The following is a 24,071-nucleotide window of genomic DNA, read 5'->3' on the forward strand; positions in this document are numbered from 1 at the left end:
AAAGTTTAGGGAATCTCTAGAATATTTTTCTAAGAGTCATGTCAACTTAGGATCAATGCTCCGCACCCATCCTCACCGAGTGCCTGCACTTCTCTCCTATGTTCTGTTTCTACTTTTACCAGTAGATGGAGCTGCCATATTGAGGTGTTTCATGTATTTTTTTTATATATTTCTTTTGCAGTTTCATGCGTTACACAGACCATAGAGAAAGCCACAGTACAGGAGATGGAGAACATAAAGAAGAGGTTTATGTTCTCTTTTGCCAGCAGAATGAAATGATTGTGGCAGCTTTGTGCATATTTGTGCCTCACAGCGGAAATCCAGCCTTGGCAAGAACACTAGGACTTTACCCTATGCTATGATATCTAATGTATCAGGTAAGATTACAGAACATTTTCTGCTTCTTGCTTGCAAACACATGGTCTGCGGCTCATGACATACCTTACAAAAATCATTATTGCTACTGACGTACGTTTTTTTTTTTTTTTTATTGCATATTTTATAAAGGTATGTTATACGTCTCCATAATATCTGTTGCAACTTAAAGGTTTGTAATCCGGGAAGGTATTTCCATCCTTGTTACTTACTGCTTATAATAATCAGCAATCAGCATATAATTATCTCTACTTCCTTATCTTTGCCCATGAGGTAGGAGAGGGTGAACTATATCTGCTTACTGTCTCCTCTCCCCTTGCAGCTCGCTAATCACAGATCAGGATCAAATCTGTTATTGAAAGCCAGCGCTTATTAGATACTGCTGCTATTTTCCTGAAAGAAAAAAAAAAAAAAAGCAAAAACATATCCCTCAGGCCTTAGATCAGAAAGGCCTTTCATATGGCATCTTGTCTCTTTTATATTCAATAAACTAGGGTCGACACGTACCTTTAAAATAAGTTTTAAAAATATAAGACATCTGTTGCTTCTGGTGTTTTTTTTGGAGATGGAAAAAATAAAACACTATAATATTTATTTTATTATTAGATATTTTATTATTATATTGTTCTAATTGTATTCTGGACAATTCCAGTTCTTTGTTTCCCCCGTGATCCTTTTTTTTATAAAAAAGGTTAATTGTAAATAAATCATGCAAAATAATGGTAATGTATGCAGATTGAGGGTCGCCCTTTAAATAAGATAAAGCTTTAGTGATTAAATGTAACCTTCTCAGAAGGGGAAGTCGCTCGGTGTTTTTTTTTTTTCTTTCTGAGTGTGGGTGTGGTAGGTCTAACCTTCCTCTTAAGTCTAAATTGCCAATCTGTGCAGAGCTACATGAAATGATACTGTACACTGGCGGACACCAATATTCTACATAGTAAATGTTGCCTGCGTTTGTTTCTTATCACAGTTTTTTGTTGTTGTTTTTTAATAAAATTTGACTTCACGTCAGATTTTACTTCTGACTCAATAAATTGTCTTTTCTGCGCCTGTTCATTTTTATACATAACTTCGCAGAATGTAATAAGGGGAAAAGCTTCAAAACATAATTCTTTAATTTTTTTATATTTGTTATACAATCTTTTCCTTTTAAAACCCAAAATATAAACTATATTTGACATAATAATATTGCTTTGACAGTAGAGACAAGAAACATTACACAATAAAAAAAGGAAAAAAAGTTTTTACAACTTTTCTGAATTTACCTGTAGTCAATTGTAAAGTTTTCATCTTCTTTTTTCTCCCTTTGGCAATACTTAATTTATTTTAACATTAAAAAAAAAAAAAAAAGTGTGTGTGTGCGTATATATATATATATATATATATATATATATATATATATACAGATATGTATATATATATATATGTAGATATATTATAGGTTATTATATATATATGTATATATATATGTATATATACACACATATATATATATATCTATATATATATCTATATATAGATATATATATATCTATACATATATACTAACCTACAAATATATATATATATCTAGATGTATATATATATATATATATATATATATATATATATATATATATATGCAGATATATATATATATTTGTAGGTTAGTATATATATTCATATGTGTATATATATATATATATATATTTATATATATTTGCAGGTTAGTTTATTACATATACATACATATATTGTAGGTTAGTTTTGATTTTGAGGCACAGTTTGGATTTTCTGTATTTTCTATAATGGTGTTGTGGTAGTATATATACATAGTGCGTGTGTGTGTGTGTGTGTGTGTGTATGTATATATATATATATATATATATATATATATATATATATATATACATACATATATATATATATATATATATATATATATATACAATGTATATATACTACCATTATAACACCACTACAAAAGAATCCAAACTATGCCTCAAAATATGTATATATATATAAAATGTATATATAGCAAACTAACCTGCGAGTAAATATACTGTGTGTAGATATATATATATATATATATATATATATATATATATATAGTGTTGTTTTTCTATTTTTGTTATTTTTTCTATTTTTATTTTTTGTAGGTTTCTTTTGATTTTGAGGCATACTTTGGATTTTTCGTATTGGTTTGGAGTGAATAAAAAAGCTTTTTTTTTTCTAGAAAGATAGAGCATGTTGGAGTTTTGCTTGGCACATCTGTAGTTTTCAATTTAAAAACTTGGAAAGTTCCATGCAATTTTCCTCTAAATTGAATTGCTCTTTCTTTTTTTTTTACTTCCTTTTACTTTTCTTTGCTTAGACTGGTGTACAAAACTAATAAGTGCAATGTGAGAAAAAAAAACGCATTTCACTAAGACCAATGAGGCAGAGCAAATCTGTAAGTTTTTCCTCAGCTCAATTCGGACCTAGGAAAACAAATCACAGTATGCTGCGATTGTACGTCTATCGGACATGACTCGTCAATGCAAGTCAATGGGTTAGAGAAAAGATTGTATGGCGACCATGTGATGTCCATTTTTTACGGATACATTACCATTCTATAGCATATAACACTGTAAATGGTCCTGTAAATAGTTGAAGGGTAAACGTTGCGGAGAAATAAAATTAATTTTATACGGATGTCATACAAATGCTAGGCGAGAAAAAAAAAACCCGCTCACTTGCATAGCACTTGCGTTACATACAGAATACCAAATGGATTTCACTCATTCTACTTTTTTGAGTTGGTTGAGAATGGGACCGATTTTATATACGCCTTTGTGAGAATACCCTCAGAGTTCGCTCAGACTGGTGTATCAAAAATCAGTCCCATTCTCCAAGCTCACCAAATTAACATGTTCATGGCACTTGGAGGTGTCATTTCATGTATGTGTTTTTCACAGATAGAAAAAATACCCAATATGTCTATAGGCATGGTCACATGTCCATTTCTTCGGGGGTCACGGGACACTGATGTGAATTGATTCATTGTTCTGGTACACCCCAAAAATCATGTTTGAATGAGGCCTTATGGTGTGTTGACTGGAAATGGATTCACAAATTTCCAACTGGATCTAGTTTGGAGTAAGGTGTACTTCTCACATAGCAAGATCGCTAGCGAGATCGCTTGTGAGTCACGGTTTTGGTGACGTACCAGTGACCTCATCAGCAATCTCGCTGTGTGTGACACTAAGCAGCGACCTGGCCCCTGCTGTGAAATCGCTGATCGTTACACACAGTGCTGGTTCATTTTTTGGACGTTGCTCTCCTGCTGTGAAGCACACATCGCTGTGTTTGATAGGGAGAGAGCAACGATCTGAATGTGCAGGGAGCAGGGAGCCGGCGTCTGGAAGCTGCGGACGCTGGTAACCAAGGTACACATCGGGTAACTAAGCGAAGCGCTTTGCTTGGTTACCCGATATTGACCTTGGTTACTAGCGTACGCCGCTCTCAGGCTGCCAGTGCTGGTTCCCTGCACATGTAGCCAGAGCACACATTCGGTAACTAAGCGAAGCGCTTTGCTTAGTAACCCAATGTGTATCCTGGTTATGAGTGCAGGGAGCCAGCACTAAGCGGTGTGCGCTGGTAACCAGGGTAAATATCAGGTAACCAAGCAAAGCATTTTGCTTAGTTACCCGATATTTACTTTGGTTACCAAGCGCAGCATCATTTCCATGAGTTGCTGCGGGCTGGTGGCTGGTCACTGGTCGCCTGATACACAGCTCACCAGCGACCATGTAGCGACGTACCAGCAATCCTGACCAGGCCATATCGTGGTTGGAATCGCTGGTACGTCGTTTAGTGAGACAGTACCCTAAGGCTGTGTGTGCATGTTGCCGAATTTCATGCATTTACGCTGCGTCTAGCACTGCAGCGTAAATGCATGCGTCCTGCGTCCCCAGCACAATCTATGAAGATTGTGCATAATCCATGTGCACTTTGCGTTAGAGAGCGCAGCGATTTGGATGCCAACATTTTGTTCCAAATCGCCGCGTTCTAAGAAGTAACATGTCAATTATTCCGTGCGCTTTGCATGCAGCTCCTGCTCTGTCTATGGGAGAGGCTGCATCCATAGCGCATGAAATCGACTTTTTTTCTGCAAAAACACTGCATCCATTATGCAGTGTTTCTGCAGCGATTTAAAGCGCACATGATTTGTCAAATCCCTGTAGAAATTTCTGCAGGGACACGATGCAATGTGCGCACATAGCCTAAGAATAAGGCTATGTGCGCGCACTGAGCATTTGGAGCAGAAATTATCTGCACATTGTGGCAAAAAAAATGCACCAAAAAAAGAATGCATTTTTGGTGCGTATTTGTCCTATGCATTTTTCTTAATAAAATCAGTGGGTGAAAGGGCTAGAAAATTCAGGCAAAAATGCACCAAAAATTGACATGCTGAACTGAAGGTTATTTTCTCCACCAAATTTGTAAGGAAAAAGTAAACAACGTAAACAACGTACAGACAGCACTTCAGTGTTCTCATTGACTTTGCTGGCATAAGGATAAGGCCGGAGTCACACTTGTGAGAGACTCGTGCAAGTCTTGCATCACATCACCCGACATGGCCTACAGCTCTCCTGACAGGAGCATCTCAGCTGCATAGACATACATGCAGCTGACCCGCTCCTATCAGGAGAGTGTGTGGCCACGCCGGGTGATGCGATGTGAGACTCGCGCGAGTCTCTCGCAAGTGTGACTCCAGCCTAAGCATGGAGATTTGTGACAAATCTGCCTCAAAAAATGCAAAACACACTGTGCACATGCAGCCTAAGGTTACCAGCAGACTTATCGTGAGACGTCAGTGTCAGCTGTTGCAAGATTTGCATTATTACTCCTACACTGAAGCTTTTGGGACTCATGCAGACAACCGTATTTTCGGTCCAAGTGTGATCCGACAAAACATCGGGTAGCCCTCGGACCAATGTTATTCAATGATAATGCGCACGTCCGAGTTTTTCCTCGGATTGAGGGGTCCAAGGAAAAAAAATCACAATTTGCCTCCATAAATCATATCACACTCATCCATTTAAGTCTATGGATTTGTGACAAAAATAAGACCGAACTTGCATAACATCCAAGTGCAGTTCGATTTTAACGGACTGACAAACTGGAGAAGATGCAAAAAAAATTCAGCCTTCTCCACATCTGAGAAAAATGGATCCCACACTGATCAAAGTCTCAGTATAATGTGACTATTTTGCTCAGATTGAGAAAATGCAATCGCGTGACCCTAACCTTAGGACATGTTCACACATTCAGTATTTGGCCAGTATTTTACTTCAGTGTTTTTAAGCCAAAACTAGGAGTGAGTAAAAAGTGCAAAAGTGGTGCCTGTGTTTCTATTAGGCCGGCATCACACTTGCGATTGCAAAATCGGTCCGATTCTCATGCCTGAGAGTAGGATGAGCTATGTCCTAGTGTTGGTCCGTGTGCAATGCAATTGCAATGCGAGTCTGTGATTTTTCTCATGACAGTAGTCCGTGAGCAATCCGTATTTAATCCGTATGTAATCCGTTTTTTTCTCAGCTGCTATTAGGGTATGTGCACACGCTGCGTTCTGTCAAGTACAGAAAAAAATGCACCCTCTGGCAGACTGGACAACTGCAAACACTGCGTTTGTCAAAAAAATGCATCCAAAACGCAGACAGAGACAGAGTCGCGCGATGAGAATGAACTCGGATTAACTTCACCCGACTTCATTGTCATCCCGTGCTTCTGTCTATGTGTCGCATCCTGATTAGTGATTACCCGTGAAGGACTCACCGGTGATCACAAATCCCCTGAGTGACTAAAGTGAGCAGCGCGATCAGCGGTGCCATTACAAAGGTTACCCGCGGCCACAGCTGGAGTCCACCTGAGAGCGGTGGCCGCAGGTAACCTGAGTGACGTCATTGCTGATCGCGAGGCTCACTTCAGTTGCTGCGTGGAGCTGACAGAGAGCTGTCGTGGTCTGTGGCCGCACCTTTCAGCTTCATGTAGAAGAGCTGAAAGCATCGTGGGACCTCATGTGGGCTACGTTGGACCTGGAGGGTTATTTGGGGATTAATAAAGTGGTGAAAGAGGGTGTTTTTTGTCTTTTATTCCAACTAAAGGATTTTTTGGATGTGTGTTTATTTTCTTTAACTTACAGGTTAATCATGGAAGGTATCTTGGGGAGACGCATACCATGATTAACCTAGGACTTTGTGGCAGCTATGAGCTGCTGCCATTAACTCCTCATTACCCCGATTGCCACCGCACCAGGGCAATTCGGGATGAGCCAGGTAGAGCCCCGGGACTGTCCCATCTAATGGATGCGGCAATTCCGGGCGGCTGCTGGGTGATATTGTTAGGCTGGGGGGCTCCCCATAGCGTAGAGCTCCCCATCCTGATAATACCAGTCTTCCGCCGTGTGGCTTTATCTTGGTTGGTATCAAAATTGGGGGGGACCGCACACCGGTTTTTCTTAATTATTTATTTATTTATTTTCCTGCACAATATAGGCCCGCCCACCGGCGGCTGTGATTGGTTGCAGTGAGACAGCTATCACTCAGTGTGGGGGCGTGGCTGACTGCAACCAATCATAGGTGCCGGGGGAAGCAGGGAATACGAGATGGAATAATGAGCGGCCGGCATTTTGAGAGACCGACCGACGGACAAAGAGAGATAGACAGAGTAACCAACTGACAGAGAAAGAGACCGACTGACAGACAGAGAGAGATTGACCAACATCGACAGAGAGAGACTGAAAGACCTGCGTTTTGTTTGTCAAAAAAGCATGCGGAACGCAACAAAAATGCAGTCCAAGTGCATTTTGGTTGCGTTTTGACCAACATCATTGATTTCAATGGGTGGAGCACGCAGCTACAACGCACAAAAGAAGTGACATACTGTTTTATTTTCTGCAGCGATTTTTGGCATCCAAAACGCTGCATTTAAAAACGCAGCGTGTGCATTGAATTTTCGGACTTCTCATAGACTTTGCTGGGAAAGCAGAACGCATGCAATTTGGCACTGAAACGCTGCAGTTCAAAACGCAGCGTTAACGTGGAAACAAAACGCAATGTGCGCACACAGCCTTAATCATTACAGTCATGTACAGGAGCATTTGTCGCGGGCGGAGGGGACGCACTCGCCACGCTCGGGTCCGGGGCTTCTGCTGCTGCTGCTCAGTGGCTCGAGCGGTGGACCGGACCCGGGGACTCGAGCAGCGCTCCTCACCTGTGAGTGAAATGGGGATGGTGGTTTGGTTAGGGAGATTGTTCGTGATGCCATCCACGGGTCGTGGTGATAATGGCACCACCGTTGCTGGTAACGGGGATCCCGGGAGAGATGGTAGGGTGCAGCTGAGATGTTGTCCCCTCCGTGGGCAGGGGTTGGTGATCCCGGGGCCCAATGGTGTAACGGGAAGGCCGGATGGCTGGGGTGCAGGGTTGCAGGGACAGCGCGGCGCGGTGCCGGACGGCACTGGTGTACTCACTCAGACAATCACTGACAAAGTCTCTGGTAAACCAAAACGGCCGGATGGACGGGTCCTGCAGCCGGCTGCAGTGTTGTTGTTGTGCTCTCCCCAGATGGCTGATGGTGGCTGTCTTTCCCTGCAATTTTTAGAATGTTCTGACTCCTGTGGTTGCCCACCTATAGTCCGCTCCCCGGCGTATAGGTGCCGTAGGAGCCCGTTTTGCCCGCAGGCGCTGGCCCTTGGATCTCTAGCCTGTGGCGGTGGCTGTATATCCTCTCTGGGTGGACGGTTGCCTTCAATCGGGACTTTAGCAGTTGAGAAACCCCTGGGGTTCCTGTCACATTCGCATTTGACTATTGACGGCGACTCCAAGCCTGGTTGGGGTCTGATGGCCCTGCCTGTGTGCTTAGCTTCACTCCGTTCCCTGGTCCAGTACCGGCGGGCCGACGCCCGACCCCGGTCCTGACGGCTCTGCGGAGTTCCACTAACTCCTGCAGATGGCCACCACCGTCTGCCAACCTTGCTGTTAGTGTCTGGGCTCCAACCCAGACACCCAAGTGTTCACTCCTCTCACTTCCTCCTCCAAAACTAAACTGTCACTTTTCCCGCCTCCAGGCCTGTGAACTCCTCGGTGGGTGGGGCCAACCGCCTGGCTCCGCCCCACCTGGTGTGGACATCAGACTCTGGAGGGAGGCAACAAGGGTTTTGTGTTTGGCTGCTGTAACTGCCTAGGGTGGGGGTGTGTGTGTTGGTATGTCTGTGACTACCTGGCTAGTCCAGGGCGTCACAAATTTACAGTGTTCTCTGCTACATGATAGAATTGTATTTAGAAAAATGGATGTCACTAGGATGGTCCGTGTGCCGTCCGTGTGACATTCGTTTTTTTCTCGCACCCATAGGGTTGCATTGGAGAGACTCGCATGAGAAATTCTAGAAATCGCAGCATGCTGCGATTTTTTTCTCAGTCCGCTTTGGACTGAGAAAAAAAAAGCAGATAGGAGCTGCCTCATTGATTAACATTGGTTCAAGTGCAATCCGAGATTTTCTCACATTGCACTCGGGCGAGTTAATCGCAAGTGTGACGCCAGCCTTACTTTTCCTCTAATTGTCACACTCCTGGTTTTGGCTACATATACTAAGGTAACAAGCTCACCAAACACTGAAGGGTGAAAGCAAAAAGAAATTTGCAACAAACTATGTATGCAAGGCTACATTCACACACTGGGTATTTGTTGCAGAGTTTTTTACCTCAGTATTTGTAAGGCGAAACCAAGACTGGGTGAAAAATGCAGAAGTGGTGCCCGTGATTCTATTATAAATTTCCTTTGACTGTTCTATTCCTGGTTTTGGCTACAATTACTGAGGTAAAAACTCACCAAATACTCAATGTGTCACCATGGCCCTACACATACTGAGGTAAAAAACTGACTAAATATACATACTGAGGTAAAAAAAAACCTCACCAAATACTCAATGTCTGATTGCGGCCTTACACATACTGAGGTAAAAAAAATCACTAAATAAATACTCATTGTGTGCACGTGCCTTAGGCTATGTGCACACTTTGCTTTTTTACCTGCTTTTCCACTGCTTTTTCAACTGCAGCGTTTTCATGCCAAAATGCTTGCGTTCTGCTTTTCAAGCAAAGTCAATGGGACATTGAGCTTTCTTGTGTGCACTTTGTTGTTCAAAACGCTGCGTTTAATTTGCATAAATTTGGGCAAAAGCTCAGCGTTAAAAGAAGCAACATCAGTTGTTTTTGCCATTTTGGCTGCGTTTCCCATCCATTCAATTTAATACAAAACTGCAGCGTTTCTAAAAGCACCGGAAAAGCACTAAAAACTCATGAAAACCGCAAGGTGCGCATAGGCTACTTTCTTTGCGTTTTACATGCATGACCAGTTGAGGGAGTATTCTCCGGTCGTGATGTCTGTGTTACCAAACCCCTTATACTATAAATAAACACACGGACTGCATGCGACTTGGTTCAAATGGCCACAGCAGCCTTTTATTGCCTATTGTTCACAAACTAAGCACCTTAGGGACGCCGTCCAACGGGCGACCCAAAACAACACACATATAACAATAGACAATGCCAATTACATGACCCTCCCGGGGGCAGGCCCAGTCCATAACTACTACTCCCCCTGCCCCTGGCCGCAACACACCGACCCAGAGACGAGGTGCCAATCACCCACGGATTGACACCCCAACACTTTGGCAGAACCCCGTGCCTGCCACATCCCGGAACCGAGAGCCACCATACCAAGACAATGACTCCCGGTCCAGTTACCAGTCACTTCCAACCTCTGGACCAGACCTACCCCCCCCGCCACAGGACAGACCACGTGACACCTTACGTGGCCTGGACCCTCCACACACCAAAAGCTCGCTCAACACCATCCTGCAGGCCCAATGCCCATAAATCCACTCCAATGTCGTTGAGGTGCACTCCGTCACCCCTCCGAAACCGCCAATCAGCCGGCTCCAACTCCCTGTGCCTCACCACAATCCCACCGTTCCTGATCACAAACCTGGCAACCACCCGATTCACCTGGGCCCTGGCCTTATTGACCTTTTCCACCGACCGAGCCCCCCTCCATGACAACCTGGTCACTATGTCTGACCACACGACAATCAAACCCGGGTACTGCTTCCACAACCGCAGTAAGTCAATCTTTATATCCCGGATCAGATCCCGTGACGCCCGGACTCCCAGATCATTACCTCCCACGTGTAATACCAGAACATCCGGAGGCCGGTCAACCTTACAATAACGACCAAATTCTGGGACCACCCTGCCCCACTCCATGCCCCGAACACCGATCCACCGAACAGTCGCCTGCCCTCGATCCAGCCCTAGCTGCCGACCATTCGGGCGAACCGCCGCCCGCCGAGCACCCCAGAACACGAAGGAATGCCCCAGAATCCAGATTAGGCACATCCCTACAACAAAGAAAGACAACGAAAACAGAAATTAAAACCAATAACATCACCACCATCAACGCCTCTCATAAAAAACCCATTCTACCTCCGTCCTCTAACACTTGTACATTATCCCCTCTTTTTTTTTTTTTTTTTACATATAAAAAACCACTTCCAAACCGCCAAACCACCTGTACCTAGACCAAAGTTACCATAATGCTACAACAGCTGCGGCCTCACGTACCGCCGAAAACAAGAAGATTCCCATCTACCAATACGCTTTACCACCTCATCTCCAAGCCCCCAACGAGCGGCCTCCGTAGCTGCCCCTATCCGAAAGGAATGCGACCCGAAATCCTCCGGGCGCTCCCCCACATTCTGCAAACTTCGCCGCAGAACCGCTACAAACTGGAACCTTGATAAAAAGGACCCATCCACGTGCCGCAAAAATGGGCCCGGTAAACCTCCCCTCACGGCCATGAATTGCTCCACCAAACGTACTGGGCACAACTCCTCCCCCGGGACCGCGTATAACACCACCAACCTACCCCGACCCAGCTGATCCGTTTTCGACCGACTAATCCGGCACTCCACCTGATCACCGCCCACTCGCACATCCTCAAGCGGCAACCCGCCGCCTGTCACCCTGGACGGGCTTACCAACTCACCGATCCGGAAAGCCCCATAAAAAGCAAGACCGAAAGCTGTTGTAAACAAAACAGTCTCGTAAACCGACTCACAAATGCCGCTCAGGCCCCCCACCAACCGCCTCAACAAACCAAACGATACGGGACGCCTCTTGTCCCTCTCCCGCACACCGCGGCGGAACCCCCGCAAGGCCCGTCGAACCCAAAAATCCTGCGAAACATCTTGTTCCCCTCTCATTTTTAACCAAAACGCCACCGCCGCCACCCGATGCGCCACGGCCGACGCCGATCGCCCGGCCGAGAAATCCACACTCACCAACGCCAGTAATGCCACCAAGTAATCCACGCTTACCCCATCAAACATCCGACCCAGCAACTCCTCCCATTCAGCCCACACCTTAGCATATCGGCACCAAGTCACCTCAGTCACCGAATTCCGAATCAATTCTGAGATCACCGCCTCACCAGATTCCATAAATCCACGGGACACTCCACTCCGACTTCGTCCGCCCAAGGCAGTAGCGCCCGAAACCTGCTGAACTGAAAACGAGACAAAGCGTCAGCCACCCCATTGTGAACTCCCGGAACGTGCTTTGCCACCACCTGTACATTCAGCTGCAGACATCTCAACACTAAATGCCGCAAAAACACCACCACTGGCTCCGACTTAACCGACAAGTTGTTAATAGCAAACACCACCGCCTGGTTATCACAATGGAAGCAAACCTTCCTCCCGGCAAAACGCGACCCCCACAGCTCCACTGCTACCACGATAGGAAATAGCTCCAACAGAGCCAAATTCCTGACCAAACCGCTCTCCCGCCACGCCTGTGGCCACCGACCCACACACCAGTGACCTCGAAACACGGCCCCAAACCCTGCCGACCCAGCCGCATCGGTGAACAGCTGTAACACCCCGTTAGACGCCACCTTCTCCATCACCAGGGCCCGGCCATTGAAACACTGCAAAAATTGATCCCATACCAAAAGATCGTCCTTGATCGCCTTCGTGATTCGCACGAAATGTGTCGGCGACCGCACACCTGCCGTCGCCATTGCCAAACGTCTCGCAAAAACTCTCCCCATCGGCATAATCCTGCAAGCGAAATTCAATTTCCCAAGCAAGGACTGCACCACCTTAAGCCGCACCTTCTTTGCCGCCTTCACCCCTGCCACCGCGGCCCTCAAATCACGAACCTTCTCCTCCGGCAACCTACATTCCATGGCAATAGAATCAATCTCAATCCCAAAAAAACGCATCACAGGCGCCGGGCCTTCCGTCTTATCGGGGGCCAAGGGAATTCCGAAGCTGTCTGCGACTTTCTGCAACGCAAATAACAACCCCGCACAAACCATTGAACCCGCCGGCCCAACACAAAGAAAATCGTCCAAATAGTGAATAATGGACGTAAGCCCAGACACATCCCGAACCACCCACTCTACAAACGAACTAAACGCCTCAAAATACGAACACGAAATTGAACAACCCATTGGCAAACAGCGATCAACATAATAACTGCCATCCCACCAGCAACCTAACAAATGCTGACTATCTGGATGAACTGGTAACAACCGAAACGCCGCTTCCACATCAGCCTTTGCCATCAACGCACCCCGACCCGCAGCCCTGAGCAGGTCCAACGCCTTGTCGAACGACACATAATATACCGCCGCTAACTCCGGTGCAATGCCATCATTCACCGATAACCCCTCTGGGTAAGACAAATGATGGATAAGCCGAAATTTGTTCAGCTCTTTCTTCGGCACAACCCCCAAAGGTGAAACCACCAACTTCGAACACGGCGGGGCGTCATAAGGACCGCCCATTCTGCCCCAAACCACCTCCTTTCTCAGCTTCTCATCCACCACATCCGCATGATCCCGAGCAAACGCAAATTACGGTACGGCGGAGGCGATGGACTAACAGCCGACGGGATACGGAACCTATTTAAAAAGGGGGCCATCGCTTCTACCTTCACCGGCGTCATCCCTTTTTCCAACCCCGTCACCCGCTTTTCCTTTCCCCTTTTTAAAGCACTTGGACAAGCTATGTCCTCCCCCACAACCTGAGCATTCATGCTTAAAGCGGCATGCCGCTCCAAACCTGCACTGCCCCTCATTATATTGCCAACAGAAACCTTTTTTCTGACTTGCCGGGGACCCGGCCCCCGGTCCCCCGGCACCCCCCCGAAAGGGCTGAGTCGGTGCCGACATCAGTCGCATCCATAAGGAAATATCCTTATGGTCCCATCGCATATCCGCCCGCAACGCCTTCCGCTGCCGGAATTGCTCGTCATAACGCTGCCACTCCAGCCCGCCATAAACCCGATAAGCCTCCCCTATCGCATCCATGTAACCAAACAAGGCCGAACAATGCTCCGACTCCTTTTCCCCGACCACGCTCGCCAAAATCGCAAACGCTTGCAACCAGTTTGCAAAAGTCCGAGGAATAAGCCTATAACGGCGCTTTTCCTCCTCGTCCTTCTCCTTTTTGGAGTCGCTCGGCTTAACCCTATCCAAATTAAATTTCTCCAGGGGAAGCAGAGAAAAAATCTCCACATATTCCCCTTTCCAAATTTTTTCCCGCACCTCCTTCTTTAAATGATCCCCCAGCGGGCCCTCAAAACAAACATAAACTTCGCTTTTAGCCCTATCATCTAGGCGCACCACCTCATCCTCCTTCTCCTTTTCTTTTTCCTTTGCCCCCTCCGCCGCACTCCCCCCTGCGCCCCCCCCTTCCGCCGCGCACGCTCCGTCCCCCCCTCCCACCGCCGCCGCCCCCCGACCTGTCGTCCCCACCCACGCCGCCGCCGGCGCCTGCGCCGCCCCTTCCCAGCCCCGGCAACCGCCGCCAACCCCTGCAACAGCCCCAACAACTGGCTCCACACTGCTACACCGCCGGGCGCTGCCGTGTCCACAGCCGCCCTCCCGCCCCCGACACTCCCCGCCAGCGCAGCCCCTGCCGCCCCCGCTGCCGTCTCACCCAACCGCGGCTCAGCGTCCCCCGATACCGCAGCCTCGCTGTCCTCCGTCTGCCGACCATCCGACTCTTCCGACAGCACGACCTCCTCATCCTCGCCGCTGACATCTTCTTCCATCCGACATCCGGGGGGCGCCGCCGCGGCACCCCCCCCACCACGGCCGCCAAACCGGGCCGCCGCATGGGCAGTGCCATCCCCGCTCCGTCTCTTGCCCTGGGGCGACAGCCCAGGAGACCGTCCTGTCCCCCGCGCCGGCACCCCAGGCCTCGACCTCTTGCGCCCGCGCCCACCCCCTCGCCGACTGCCAGGGGACTCTGGACGCGGACTCTGGATCCCAGCCGTCGCCGCCTCTGGCCCTCCTGGGCCGCTGCAGGCCTCCTGCCGCTGGGTCCTCCCGCTCCCACGGGACACCGCCACATCCGGGGGCTGCACAGCGGTCCTGAGTGACCGGGCGGTCGCCGCATGGCTCACGCCGTCACCCCTGCTCACTGCCGCGCCAGGGTCAGGCACCACAGACCTCCCCCTGGCGCTCGACCTACCGCCGCCTGCAGCCCCTCGGTCCCCCCGCCGACTGCAGGGGGAACTGCTGGCCTCCCTCCCTCGCCGAGCGCGCTCCCGACCTGGAGCCGCTGCCGTCACTGGAACTCCAGCCCGGAGGCCGGGACCGGAAGTAGGCCCCACGCTGGCCACTCCCACCTCCCGACCACCGCGGCTGGAACGCAGATTCCTCCCGCTGCTGCTGGGAGCAGCAGCCGGACTGCGCTGCTGCTCGGCCCGCTGCGGAGGGTCCCTGGAGGGGCTCTGGCATCTCCTCCTCGCCCCCCCCGCACCCGGGGAATACCTGCGGGGGGGCCGCGACTGGCGCACAACACGGCTGGGGGAGCGAGGGGCAAGCGCCGACGGGTTAACCCCGGCAGCCCTGATGTGGGACTGCACTGCCAGGGGCCCGTGCGCTGCAATGGCTGCTGCAATCAGGCGCTGAAGTTCCTGGAGATCAGCCATGGTGACTCGTGCTGCTGATCTCTTGGCGTCCGGAAGAAGAAGAGGAGGTAACCCCCTCCTCTCCCAGACTAACCCTTTCCCTACTCCTCCTCTTCCTCCCAAGCTAAACCACCCCTTAATGCCATATTAGGCCTGCCAAGCAAACTGTCCCTATTAACCCCATCACTCCCTAACTCCCCCTTGGTCATGTCGCCCCTCCTCCCCAGGGGATCCATGGCTGTCTTTTTTAAAGCCAAAAGCATTGTCCTTTCTGCCAGAGGATGCTTTTTGAACTGTAACTACCTCGACGCAAAGTGCCCACATAGCTTTAGGCCCCTTTCACACATCAGTTTTTTGCCATCAGTCACAATCCATCAAATTTTGAAAAAAAAAAGGATCCGGCGACTGATGCAGCTGGATCGGTTCTTTTCTCATCAACTTGTATTAGCGGCGGATGGCCTCACATTTCTTCCGTCGTTCCACAGATCCGTCAAAAATGTTTGTTTGTCTGACAGAGACGACAGCCAAAGTAATGTTTTTTGTGTATGTCAAAAAATGGACAGCGACAGATATGTTGCCGTCCGTCGTTTGGTAGAATAGAAGCCTATGGGCGCAGGATCCGTCATCATCTGTCAAATGATGTAATCCGGTTTTTTTAACTGAGCATGCCTCAATTCATTATTTAGCCCCCAGCTAGTCGGATCCGTCGAAAAATGGATCCATCACATCAGTTTAGCCACAATCTGCGACAGATCCGTTGAGAAAACGGATTGTGACTGGTGGCAAGAAACTGATGTATGAAAGGGGCCTTACACATACTGAGGTAAAAAAAACTCACCAAATATTCAATGTATGAACACAGACTTAGGCCTCCAACACACATCCGTTAAAAACACGCACGTGCCGCGAGACACGTATTTTACCTGCGTGTTGCGTGTGGTAAGTACATGTCTCGGGTACGTGCGGTCCGCGTGTGTTCTCCGTGTGCTATCCGCGATAGCACACGAGGAAACTGGTAATTTCCATACTCACGTGGTCCGCGCTGCTGTCCAGGGTCCTGATCTTCGGCTCCAGCCCCGCCCACTCCCCGCTGACGCTGCTTATGGCCGAGCGGAGGGGCGGAGATCAGAGCCCGTGACAGCATGCCCACCTCCTTTACACGCTCATAACAAGCGGCGGCCAACAGGAACAGTTTGCAGATGAAGAATCTGCGGGGCTGGTAGAGGTGAGTATGTGTTTTTTTATTTTTAAATTAATGACACGTCTTCTCCGGCGCGTTTCACACGGAACCACATCCACACTACATCCATGTGGTACGGGTGCGGGCTGTGTGACACCCGTGCTGCCGGAGAATACGTGGACATGTCAGCGTGAAAAAATCACGGACGCACGTAAGTACGGAATGGACACACGTTCCGTTCCAAAATACTTACGTGTGTCCAAACAATTATGAAAACATAGGTCCACGTGTCTCCGGGCCGTCGGTACGTGAAAAAACTGCCAAACACGTACCGGAGGCACGGATGTGTGTTGCAGGCCTTACACATACTGAGGTAAAAAAACCCTCACCAAATACTCGACGTGAGCACGTGGCATTAGATTGCAAAGGGTGAAATTTGCTATGAATTATGCGCAATATCTCTGTATAAATTTTTAGCAGCATGTTGGTAAAATTTGCTGAAATCTCCTTGATTTAGCCATTCATAGAAAATCTGCAAAGATATCCTCCATTGCATGTTCACAAGTTGCTTATATGCTGTGAATTACCTTTGTGGTTTTGAAGCACAGTATAAGATAGGCAGAAGGGATTTTTAACAAATTTCACCTACATGTTTTGGAAATTTTTATGTGAGGAAATTGACATACAGTGCGTATGTAATGTGGACTTTCCTCGTGCATGTTATCCACTTGCATATTTTTCTTTTAAAAAAGGATATTATTTTAAAATGTTTTTCTCGTTTTATGATATGGTAAATAGCTAGTAAATACCCAGAAGGGAGAAGATATAAGTGCACCCCGGAGTAAATACCGTGTTTCCCCGAAAATAAGACAGTGTCTTATATTAATTTTTGCTCCCAAAATGCACTAGGTCTTATTTTCAGGGGATGTCTTATTTTTCCATGAAGAAGAATTCATATTTGTTGTTGAACAAAAAAAATGAACATTTTTTTATATACTGCACAGTAGTTTTCATCACAAACCAGCATAAACAGACAAATTGTGAATACTATCAAGAATTTCTTGTTACTGCCATTATTTCCATGTACAACATGCCCTGGTGTTCTCTTCGGCGGGCATGCTTCCAAACAAAAACTTTGCTAGGTCTTACCTTCTTGGGAGGCCTTATATTTAGCAATTCAGCAAAACCTCTACTAGGTCTTATTTTTAGGGAATGTCTTATTTTAGGGGAAACAGGGTAGTAAGAGCCACTGTAGAAAATCCTGAGTTTCACTGTCCCGCTGAAGTGAAAAATTACTGCTATTGTTTCCTAGGGTTGATCGAATACCTCAAATATTCGGCTTTGCGAATATTTTCCGAATAGGTCGCCGCTCTTCGACTATTCACGAATATTCAATGCGCAATGTAAGTCTATGAGAAACCCAAATAACAACTATTCGGAACTATTCGGGCTTCCCCTAGACTTACATTGCGCATCGAATATTCGCATAGAGGTGACCTATTCCGAAATTAATCGCGAAGCCGAATAATTGAGGTATTCGATCATCCGTATTTCCCATTAAGTAAATATCAAAGGGGTATTCCCATCTCCAAGATCCCATCCCATTATATAGTAGGTGTAATAATAATAATATTAACAAATACCTCCAATTGTAAATGTAGTATAGTTCTTCTGATTCACTATGTTGCTTACCTCATGTGCAGGGCATTGCAGGCCCTTAGGTATCCATGGTTATGACCACTAGCAACTAACTAAGAGCGCAGTCAGACGGCCGTATAACATGGACAAGGATCACATTACAGTGCCCAGACTGTCCGGCAGCCTCCTGACCCGAGCATGTCAGCTGAATAAAAATATACACTATCACTCTCAGGTCCACCAGCAAGTCCCGGGCACTGGGATGTGATCGTCGTCCATATGATACCCTCATCTGAATGAGCCCTAACTGTGACTATACACATGGTGGTAACTATGGATACCTAAGGTCCTGCAATGCCCTGAACATGAGGTAAGCGATATAGTGAATCAGAAGGACTATACTACATTTCTAATTGGAGGGATTTGCTAATATTATTATTATTACACCTACTACATATTGGGCTAGGATCTTGGAGATGGGAATAAAATTTTAAGTGCTGCTGAAGCCCATGCAATTTATAGTAACTGACATTCTGCCCCCCAGAAGTAAATTATTGTTCCTTTGCCCCCTAAAATTACCATAAGTGTAAGTACCACTGTATCCCCTGAGATTAGTCTCTTCTCCCAAATCCATCATTGTCATACAGGTTTATGGAACTTTGCAGGTGGCGCACATGTCAAATGTGTCACCGGGAAACCAAGGGCTGTCTTGTATCTACCAGTACGGATCGAAAATGAACTGGTTTAGGAGTTATATACTCTGGTTACTCAAACTGTATTTTAACAATCAGTTTGGACACTTGAGAGTACTGGTTTTATCACACCCATTAATATGCCATGACATTATGACCAAGTGGGTGAGGTTGCTGATCCCGAGAAGTTTTAAATGAATGGTGCTGAATTTTGAAGTTTTTGGATGAAAGACTGTGCCATGGAGATAAAAAAAAAAAGCACTGTAGTTTTCTAATTTTTTAGGAATGCTGTTGTTGGTCTTGACAGACAGATCGTCTCCAACCAGGGAGAGATAAATACCCCAGTGAGAAGCAAAAACTTGTGATGGGTGTAAACCCCCTTTAGCTGGTCCAAGACATCTCTTCACTTGGGAGATATTTTAGTTGTGCCATCCTATCAAAGAGGTTCTGCAGCTTTTAAGTTGTTTAATATTTGGCAGTAAAGTGTTCTTTCAGTACTGGATTCTGACTAACAGCATTTCTATATTCTCAGGTAGGTCTTGACCTTTGGACATTATTGGAAAAGGAAGAATGGTACCCCCATAGCAAAGATTGAACTGGCACCCGGTATAGATGCCACAACACCCTTTTGGTCCAACTCCCCACTTCCTTGTTTGATAACAGTACAATTTATTTTTGAAACTGAAGTCTTGCACAATTTCACACCACACTGGACCAAACGTAATAGGATCAAACTGGGTTAGGCTCCCTATCTCCCATGGGTCAATGGCTTCAGAATCAAGGATGGGCTCCCTATCTCCAATAGGTCAATGGCCTCCAAATTGTAGTTGGTCTCCCTATCTCCAATGGGTCAACAGCCTCAGAATTATGGTTGGGCTCCCTATCTCCAATGGGTCAATGCCCTCCGAATCATAGTTGGGCTCCCTATCTCCAATGGGTCAACAGCCTCAGAATTATGGTTGGGCTCCCTATCTCCAATGAGTCAATGGCCTCAGAATTATGATTGGGCTCCCTATCTCCAATGGCTCAATGGCCTCAGAATCATGGTTGGGCTCCCTATCTCCAATGGGTCAATGGCCTCCAAATCGTAGTTGGTCTCCCTATCTCCAATGGATCAACAGTCTTAGAATCATGTTTGGGCTCCCTTTCTCCAATGGGTCAATGCCCTCCGAATCATAGTTGGGCTCCCTATCTCCAATGGGTCAACAGCCTCAGAATTATGGTTGGGCTCCCTATCTCCAATGAGTCAATGGCCTCAGAATTATGATTGGGCTCCCTATCTCCAATGGCTCAATGGCCTCAGAATAATGCTTGGGCTACCTATCTCCAATGGGTCAACAGCCTCCACATCCTCTGTGTCTATGGTTCACATGCCATTGTCTTTAGCTTTTCAATAGTATGCCCAGAGCCTGGAAGCTAACATAGATGCTAGAAAGTGTTAGAAGAATCTGTTACTTTATTTATTAAGTGTTAAGAAGTCCTTACACGCCCCTAACTCTTTTATGATGTAGAGTATGTGTAAGCTTCTTCCCTAGGGCCTCTCTAATGGATCATATTTCATTCATTGGTAGTGCCATAATTTTGATAATTCAACTGATTGGTCAGGGCTCATGATATATTACAATCTGCTAAGTCATTATCCATTAGAGAGATGAGGAAGAGCCGGGTGAGTGTGTACCAAACAATGGATTACTTTATAGTTTTGATATGTTTATATAGAGGAAGATTATGACTGCTTTTTGTTGTTCATTATCTTTTATATCATGCTACTTATTAAATAACAAGGGTTTTTCTTCTTGCCTCTAAATTGTATGTATTTTTTGCTCATTATTTCGTTTATGTTTTTACTCTTTGATTATTATATGACTATATTTCTCCCCACAACAGTTTTTCATTATTTTTGTGATTGAAACTCCACCCATTTTGATTGAGAAAATAGTCTTGAACCGTGGTGGCTACAATGTTGACTAATATGCTTTGACGCAATCATTGTGACAGCCTGTCATATTGCTTTATTTGCAATGTCTCAGCAATCACATGATTAAAGGCTGCACTAATGCCTGGGTGAAGTCTTCTGATCAGACGTGCCGTGAAAACTCGAGCAGAGACTGCCAACGTATTTAGGGCTGCAGGGACATATGGACACATTTTCCCAACTGAGGTCTAAGTTGTGAACACATCTGTCTACTTGTTCTAATGCGGTATTGTGAACTTATTCAATTAGAAAGAGGTATGGGCTAGAACAGATTACATTTTTATTATTTTAGTATTTTATATGACCAAAATATTCTATACTGGTACCAAGTGCTAGATGTGACATTGCAAGCATCTGGTGCCAGGGGTATTAGTCCGGGTTCTTCAATCTGATGCCCCATTTGAGCACATGTAAAAGAAACCCGAAATCTTGGAAAATGCTATTTATCTACAGAATATAGGATTATTCTGTAGGCAAATGCTACCCAACCCCTTTACTAAAATTGCAGCTATATTGAACTTACTTCCTTCTTCAGTCATGGGCCCGAAGCAGGGAACAGTCATCGCTCACAGCACCGCTCATTTTTCTGTAAGCATAGACTGGCTCTTTGACAGCTTGGTTTGCACAGAGATTGACAGCGGTTTTAGAATAGTTCACACCTTACGGCTGTGAAACACAGATGCCGGCTTTTTAATTTAGCCGACCTCTGCACTATGTGAAGCAGGCTCAGGTCCTGAGTCCGCTCTACACAGTCTGTCCTGTTCCATGACGAATATATGTGTCATGAGGTGCAAAGGATGCGCCTTTGTCATTGTTGTGATCATAGGCATAAAAAGATCCTTACAAAGATCTTTGTGCCGTCCCTTATATATTTAAAATGGCAATAAGTTCACCCTTCAGCCTTGATTTTCCATATATTGACAATATCTCATTTGTAGAATCTTGTTTAAATTATATTGGCACCCTCCCACCCTACTTGTGACTCAGATCACGAGTATATTCAGAGTCTTCCACTATAGCCCTGGTTTTTAATATGACTCAAAACTTTTTTTCATGATCATTAGAGCCAAAAATTAAAATTTTGTGTGAAGACATAGGGATAGAACTCAAGAACATGGAGAAAATGTCGAACCCAGTAGCCCACTTCTGTAGCAATATAAGCCACCATCAGAAATCTAAGGGCAACTTTTTGCCATCATTTGCTATTATTTTTTAATATGGATTAATTGTTCAGCCCAGAAAAAGCACAGAGAAAGAATCTTGTGCTTGTCATACAATCCAGATGCCGGGGAACAGATATACAGATCACCCAACATGGTGGAATAACCCATGGTCTTACAGAGTTTTGCACAAACGTCGCCGACTGTCACAGTGGCATTGAGTGTTGTTCAGATGTCATATTCTGAGACTCCGCCCGATGGTCTCTCTAGTGTCTGGGATCTACACAGGCAGACTTAGGTGTTGAACTGTTGTGTGCTGATTCATAGGCAGGCTAGAAAGAGTTAATCTCTCCTTGCTCCTTTGGTCACATGTTATGGGGAGGCCTATCACATCTGCTCCCCTCTTATATATGCTGGTTGAAACCTTCCACCCTTGCCAGCTATAGTTTATCCTATGTTGGTCTGTGAGATGTGGTGTCCCAGACTTACTGGTGAAAGTTGTACTCTTTGCTTCGTGCGGTTGTTGAGTTTACCCCTGTTGTTTTGTAGTTTTCTTCCTGCTATTGTTTTTCCTCTTCGACCACTTATTGTCTTTACATTTGTGTGTGCGTGCCTTGTGACTGAGTTTTGGTTTTCCCTTTTCTGTCTTTATCTGTGGGTTTCATCACATTTCTGTCCTGTCCCTCCAGGTGAGGAGGGGAAGGAGTAATCAGATCAGGACTGTTCAGGAGCAGGACCAGGAAGAAGACTCAGGCCTCTCCACCATCAGGAGTATCCCTGAGATTAGGGATAGCATGTAATAAACAGAAACGGTTCCGCACTGAACCATGCAATACCTTACACCAAATACCTTAGAACAGCCTCAGTCCTCCTTTTACAAGAAATGGTAATGGGTGCACATGGACTAGGAGAGGAGATATCCAGAACAGAAGTCCATAAAGTAGAAAACCACGGCATACACCATACAAAATCCAGAAAGTGCTTTTATTCCATATAGCGTGCAGGTAAAATAACTGGAAAGAGAGAGCAGAGTGCAGGCCCCACAAGGACGACGGCCGTTTCGCACCTTGTGTGCTTCTACGGGTCCAATGCAGTGGCCAGAACCTATCCCTCTAAATAGAGGAAAACACCCGGGTCTCACCCACCGCTAATTAAAATCAAGCTGAGTGCATAAATTACAAGCCCACTTTTGTGTTTGCCCCTTTTTGTGGGCTTGTAATTTATGCACTCAGCTTGATTTTAATTAGCGGTGGGTGAGACTGAGATGGAGGTGTTTTCCTCTATTTAGAGGGATAGGTTCTGGCCACGGCATTGGACCCGCAGAAGCACACAAGGTTCGAAACGGCTGTCGTCCTTGGGGGGCCTGCACCCGGCTCTCTCTTCCCCGCTATTTTACCTGCACGCTATATGGAATAAAAGCACTTTCTGGATCTTGGATGGTGTATGATGTGGTTTTCTACTTTATGGACTTCAGTTAGGGATAGCATAGTGCTCCCTAGCTATCCAATAGTTGTCTCTACACCCATTTAGTAAAAAGAGCATAGATTAGAAATGTATGAATACCAGTTTGATCATTACTTGGCACTTTGAAGCAATGTATTGCATTTTTTTTCTGATCCTAATGGAAAAGGCATTGCATGGATTAGGTAATATGTGGACAGCCTACCGTCTTCGAGAGTGGGTGCAAAATTGCTTACATGCAGTGGTCTATTAGAACTTATTTTTTCAGCATTACCGCATTTTCCACTGGAAAAAAAAAATGCTTAGCAGCTTAGCTAATGTTCAGAACACAGCTGCACACATTGCTGTCCTCAGGGAGTTACTTGGGTTAAGACCGTCTGAGAAATATCAGACGAGCTCGTCTGTAAACTGGTGTCTGTCACTGCTGTGCATTTTTATCCTAATGCACCTAACTACTCTCAGGCCCAGGGGTATGTATTATTACACACATATGTATATATAGTATATGTATGTATATATGTGTGTATGTAGGCTAAGGCTTTGTAGATTACTGTGGGAATCAACATAAGGGGTTGGGAA

General features: G+C 46.1%; 1 protein-coding gene across 2 annotated transcripts in view; it reads left to right on the forward strand.

Annotated features, from left to right (window-relative positions):
• The first annotated feature begins 209 nt into the window (after positions 1-209).
• The window catches only part of LOC142245034 (sodium channel protein type 2 subunit alpha-like), a 249,642-nt gene continuing 225,780 nt past the window's right edge, over positions 210-24,071 (forward strand). Inside the window, exon 1 of one of the 2 annotated variants that reach the window (XM_075317280.1) lies at positions 210-377. The gene's annotated coding sequence lies outside the window, so the exon portion shown is untranslated. Of the gene's footprint in view, positions 378-20,550; positions 20,563-24,071 lie in introns of those variants that run through there. The other variant, XM_075317278.1, reaches the window with a different exon arrangement.

Source organism: Anomaloglossus baeobatrachus, chromosome 7, assembly GCF_048569485.1.
Source record: "Anomaloglossus baeobatrachus isolate aAnoBae1 chromosome 7, aAnoBae1.hap1, whole genome shotgun sequence".
Taxonomy (NCBI): Eukaryota; Metazoa; Chordata; class Amphibia; order Anura; family Aromobatidae; genus Anomaloglossus; species Anomaloglossus baeobatrachus.